Source organism: Schistocerca americana, chromosome 8 (genome assembly GCF_021461395.2).
Source record: "Schistocerca americana isolate TAMUIC-IGC-003095 chromosome 8, iqSchAmer2.1, whole genome shotgun sequence".
Taxonomy (NCBI): Eukaryota; Metazoa; Arthropoda; class Insecta; order Orthoptera; family Acrididae; genus Schistocerca; species Schistocerca americana.
Window position 1 is genome coordinate 252,941,222 of NC_060126.1, and position 5,544 is coordinate 252,946,765.

The window sequence follows — 5,544 nt, forward strand, 5'->3', positions numbered from 1 at the left end:
GTGAAGTATGGTGGCGGAAATATTCTTCTGTGGGGTTGCATGTCTGAAGCTGGAGTTGGGAATTTAGTATTTATTCAAGGTATTATGGATAAATGGAAGTATCTCACCATCTTAAAGGAGAATCAGACCCAATCTGCGGAGAAACTGGGACTAAGAACAGGTTGGGTGTTTCACCAAGACAATGACCCTAAGAATACGGTCATTGTCATAAAAGAATGGCTAGTTTACCATGTACCAAAATAGTTGCATTCACCTCCCCAGTCACCAGACATTAACGCAATTGAACATCTTTCGGGAGAACTAAAGCGTAGGATAAAAAATAAAACATCAAAAGCAAAGGTGATTTAAAAGCAGCATTAGTGAAAGAGTGGAATAACTTTGCACCTGCGTACACAAAAAAAAGGTGGAATCTATGCCCAGACGTTTGGAAGCTGTGATCGAAGCAGAATGTGTCCAAGAATTGGAATTCCCAGCCTTGCGATCCGGCTGGACCCCTCTCGCTTCTGCCAACGTCCGGCACCATGTGGTCGGGCTGCCGAGCGGCCCGCGTGGCCACGCCAACTCCGAACTTAAGATTTCAGGGCGCCACAATTCGCCCGTTACCTCACAAGAATCACATTAGTTCACTGAACTGAATGCACGTAAACGAAATGTCACAGTTTGCACTGTCTTTAGGTAAACTGAGAATACTAACACCTTATAGGAGCTGCACGTATTTGCATTGTCCCATTTGTCACAGGAATGTTTAATTCAATTTGAAACATTTGGATAGTTATTAATAGCACTCTCGACGCCGTTAATTACCAGTTTACGGAACGCCGCTGTGCTTTCAGTGAAACAGTCTTCCCGGCAAGTCTTGACATGCATGCTGCGCTGCCGTTTTAAATGCATCCTGCTCAACGTGTAGTCTCACTATCAGTGTCACTGCCCACCCAGTTAGCCGTGCGGTCTAACGCACGGCTTTCCGGATTGGGAAGGATCGCCTGGTCCCCGGCATGAGTCCGCCAGGCGCACTTGTGCCGAGTTCCGGTGAGCCGTCCAGTCTGTGGATTGTTTATACGCGGTTTTCCATCAGCCTCGATGAATGCCGGCTGGTTCCTCTTATACCGCATCAGCTACACTATGTCGGCGATGGCTGCGCAAACAAGTTCTCCACGTACGCGTACACCACCATTACCCTACCAAGCAAACGTAGGGGTTACACTTGTTCAGATGGTTAAACTGGCTCTCAGCACTATGGGACTTAACAGCTGAGGTCATCAGTCCCCTAGAACTTAGAACTAATTAAACCTAACTAACCTAAGGACATCCCACACATCCATGCCCGAGGCAGGATTCGAACCTGCGACCGTAGCAGCCCCGCGGTTCCAAACTGAAGCATCTAGAACTGCTCGGCCACCGCGGCCGGCATTACATTTGTCTGGTGTGAGACGTTCCCTGGGGGGGTCCACTGGGGGCCGAACCGCACAATAACCCTGAAAGAGTGGTTCGGTGTGGGGCGGCGGTGGGGTGAAGTGGACTGCGGTAGTCGTCGTGGGGCTGTGGACCACTGCGGCTGTGGCGGGGACGGAGCCTCTCCGTCGTTTCTAGGCCCCCGGTTAACATACAATACAATACAATCACTGTCACGCTTTTGATTGTTACTGGCGTAGGACTCATTCTTCATTCAATATTTGTTGAATGTACAATATATCTTACGTCACTTGACACACTTCTATAGTCAGTTAACGTTTACTCTATGTGCGCACAGTCTTCATCTGTACATAACTGTTCGATGGATTAATAATACAGAAGCATATATAGCGCTTTTACAGATACATATTTTGCTTACATCAGGTCATAAATGTACTTCATGGGTTATGATAAATTGACCATCTGAATTCTTAGAATGAGATTTTCACTCTGCAGTGGAGTGTGCGCTGATATGAAAATTGCTGGCAGATTAAAACTGTGTGCGGAACCGAGGCTAGAACTCGGGACCTCTGCCTTTCGAGGGCAAGTGCTCTACCGACTTTTTTTTTTTTTTTTTTTTTTTTTTTTTTTTTTTTTTTTTTTTTTTGGGTCAGGGGGCAGAGTGGGCAGGAGTCGTACTTGGAGGCCTGGCCACGGTGTCCCCGTCTCCTGACAGGATAAGGGAGAGGCAGCGGGAAGGAAACATTGATATTGTGATTTTTTTTTTTTTTTAGTAACAATAATATTTTATTTATTCATTTAATTTTAATGTCCCAAAAGAAAAATCATATATAAAAAAGAAGGGAAATAAATATAGGGCCGAAGTGACATCCTCGTCACTTCACTGGGAGTAAATCCTATCCCTCGAAACAACGTAAACCTGGGACTCCCCACCGCTTCGGGGGGCTATGAAACATGCTGCCTAGAAAGTTCGCAAAATGCGTTTTATATTTAGAGTGGCGTCTGATGATTTCGTGTTGTTCTAGTAGATAATGCCAATAGTCCATGACCGATATCAAGGTCCGCGAGAGCACGTAGTGTGATGCGTGTCCTCCAATCCATCGGATTGCCGATGTTTTGTGTGAGGGGAAAAAGACAGGGCCAGGGAAAAATAAAGCGTCCGTCGTGATCGTGGATTCGTCGGTGCATCGGAGGAGGGCCATGATGCGTTGCGTCAGCCGCCAAACATCCTTTGCCTCACCGCACTGCAGAGAATGTTCGTCGGTGTCCTGCATGCCACATATAAGGCAGAGCGGGGAATCTACCATGCGAATGTCGTACAATCGTTGGCGGTTGACTGTCTTGCGGTTGATAAGTGTATACCATGACGATCGCGCTGCTGTGGTGAGGAGAGGTGTGTGGACAGCTCGCCAAATCTGTCGCCAGTTTCGTGTTGGGTATTTAAGTTCGACAACATTGCTGCCATGATGACGCCGCAAGTATCGATATATCTCACGGGTAGGGGGGATTCTGGTAGAAGGTATCTGTAACTGAACATAACTAAAATCAACAAAAAATCGCGCGACGTGAGAAAACGAGGGCGAGATGGTGCCTACTGCTACCGGTGGTTCAAAGGACGTGGGAAGAAGCACATCCAGGATGGCCGACGTGATGGCGTGTTGCCGCTGGTTCCAAGTTCGTAGCGTGGCTCGCAGGTATAGAGCTAGAGCCTTGTTCCGCACATCCGTGAGGTTAAGTCCTCCAGAGTGGTGTGGGAGAGTTAAAGTCTCGTATTTGATCTTAAACAACATTCCTTGACTGACATAGTATCCAAAGGCCGCCATTAATCTGTCAGCGAGACCATGTGGCATTGGCAGTACCTGTGCCAAGTGCGGCAGCCGCGAGGCCAGGTGAACATTAGTGTAGTCCACCCTTTGAAGCAGGTCGTGCGTTCGGAGTGAATTGTTGCGTATGTGCAGTCGGACGTTCTGGAGACGACGTCGATAGCTCGCCGCCGCTGATCGCCGTAGCGATCGGGTGAACAAGACACCTAAGCATCGCAAGATGTCCACCGTCGTAAACGGACTTCGCAGAGCGTCCAGCCCTCGACCGATGTGCATGATCTTGGTTTTATTCATGTTGACCCTGCTTCCCGCAGCTACCCCGTACGTAGTAAGAAGGGTAACCACCTGACTTACTTCGTTCTCCGACCGGACGAGTATCATCAAGTCGTCGGCATATGCACGACACGTGAAGGAGCTCGCACGGAGTCGGACGCCTGTTAGAGTCCAAGTGTCTGCATCAATGGTTCGAGCGCTATTGTAAACAGTATCATCGACAAGGGACATCCTTGCCTAACTGAGCTGCGAACAGGAATCGTTCCTACCTCCCTGCCATTGACTCTCACCGTCGAAGAAGCGCCGCGAAGGAGGCGCATGAGGACGGTAATAAAATCCTGTGGTATCGCCATGCGTCGCATGGTCGAGTCAAGGAAATCATGGTTGATCCTGTCAAAGGCACGATCAAAATCCACCGATACGAACGCCGCTCGCATGCGACAAGCTTCCGTCAGGGAAATTACGTCACGGTATTCGCCGAGGATAGAATGTATGTTGCTCCGAACCCCTAGACAAGCCTGGTCTGGTGGTATTGTTTTGGATATTACAATCTTGAGCCTTGCCGCCAACATTCGCGCAAAGATCTTATAGTCAGTATTGAGCATCGTGAGCGGTCTAAATTGACGGGCGCTGTCACTCGCTGTCGATTTCGGTATTGGTATAAGCAGTCCCGCCATGAACTGCGACGGAACATCCGTGTCAGGGCTCAATAACTCGTTATACATCAATACCAACTGGGACATCATTAAATCCGCAAATGCGCGGTAAAATTCGAGTGTCAACCCATCTGGCCCAGGGGATTTATGCACCGCACCCTTCGCGAGTGCGCCCCGGATGTCATCTTCCGTTAGGGGTGCCAATAGCACCTCTGCATCCGGACCATCCACCTCCGTTTGCATCTGTCGCAAAATTTCTTCTTCTGTCCGATTGTCCGTCGGCGTCCCAGTGAAAAGGAGGCGGTAATGCTCCAGAAACTCAGCAGCAATGGCCTGTTGTGACGTCAAGGGCCGACCATCATCATCATGGAGGACTGTGATTAGGGATCGGCGATTACGCGCATGTCCCTTGGACACATGATGCATGCCAATACGTTCTCCATCGACGTTGTCCAAGCACCGAGCACGGATCGAAAGTCCCTCCAGTCGACGTCTCGTGATCGATAAAATGCAGACCTGAATGCGATGGACTTCCGCTTGACGTTCGGGCGATGGGGCCCTGGAGGACAGGTCGCGGAGCACCATGTAGTAATAGTCAAGTGTATCTCGGAGCCATTTCGCTTTTTCCTTGCCATACGTTATGAGAGCTCTTCGTATCGCCGGTTTTGCACACTGCAGCCACCACGAAAGAACCGTACGGTGCAGCGGCAGACGGCGAGTGCAAGTCTGCCATGTTTCTTCGATCCGCTGGCGACATTCGAGATCCACCAATAAGGAGGAATTAAGTTTCCAGGAACTACGACTCCGCCAGACCCGCTCCCGTGGGAGGGTTAACGTGCAAAAATACGCGAGGTGATCCGTAAAACCTGTGGGCCAACGTTCAGCAGCCAACACGTGATCTCTTAATCCGTCAGAAACATAAATCCGATCCAGCCTGCTCGCCGAGTGGCTAGTAAAATACGTGTAGCCCTCTCGCTGCCCATGGATCTTTTCCCACTTGTCCATAAGGGCCATGTCCCGGCAGATCGTGTTCAATGCGTGGCAGGAGCTGAAATTAGGAGTTTGATCCTTCGGTGTGAGTACACAGTTAAAATCGCCCCCTACCAAGATGTGGTCATACCTCCCGTGGAATAGGGGGGCAATCTCCTCCGAGTAGAATCGTGCACGCGCCTGTCGATTGTCAGATCCGGAGGGTGCATAGATGTTGACGATACGAATGCCGTTCACGGTCATAGCCAAACCCCGAGCCGAAGGGAGGTAATCGAGGTCACACCTCGGAATCCCTTCCCGGACTAGTATCGCTGTGCCACGTCCTCCATCTGGAGTCGGCGCTAGATAAGTGTTGTATCCATGCACGTCGGGAAAAGCAGCATTGAAGG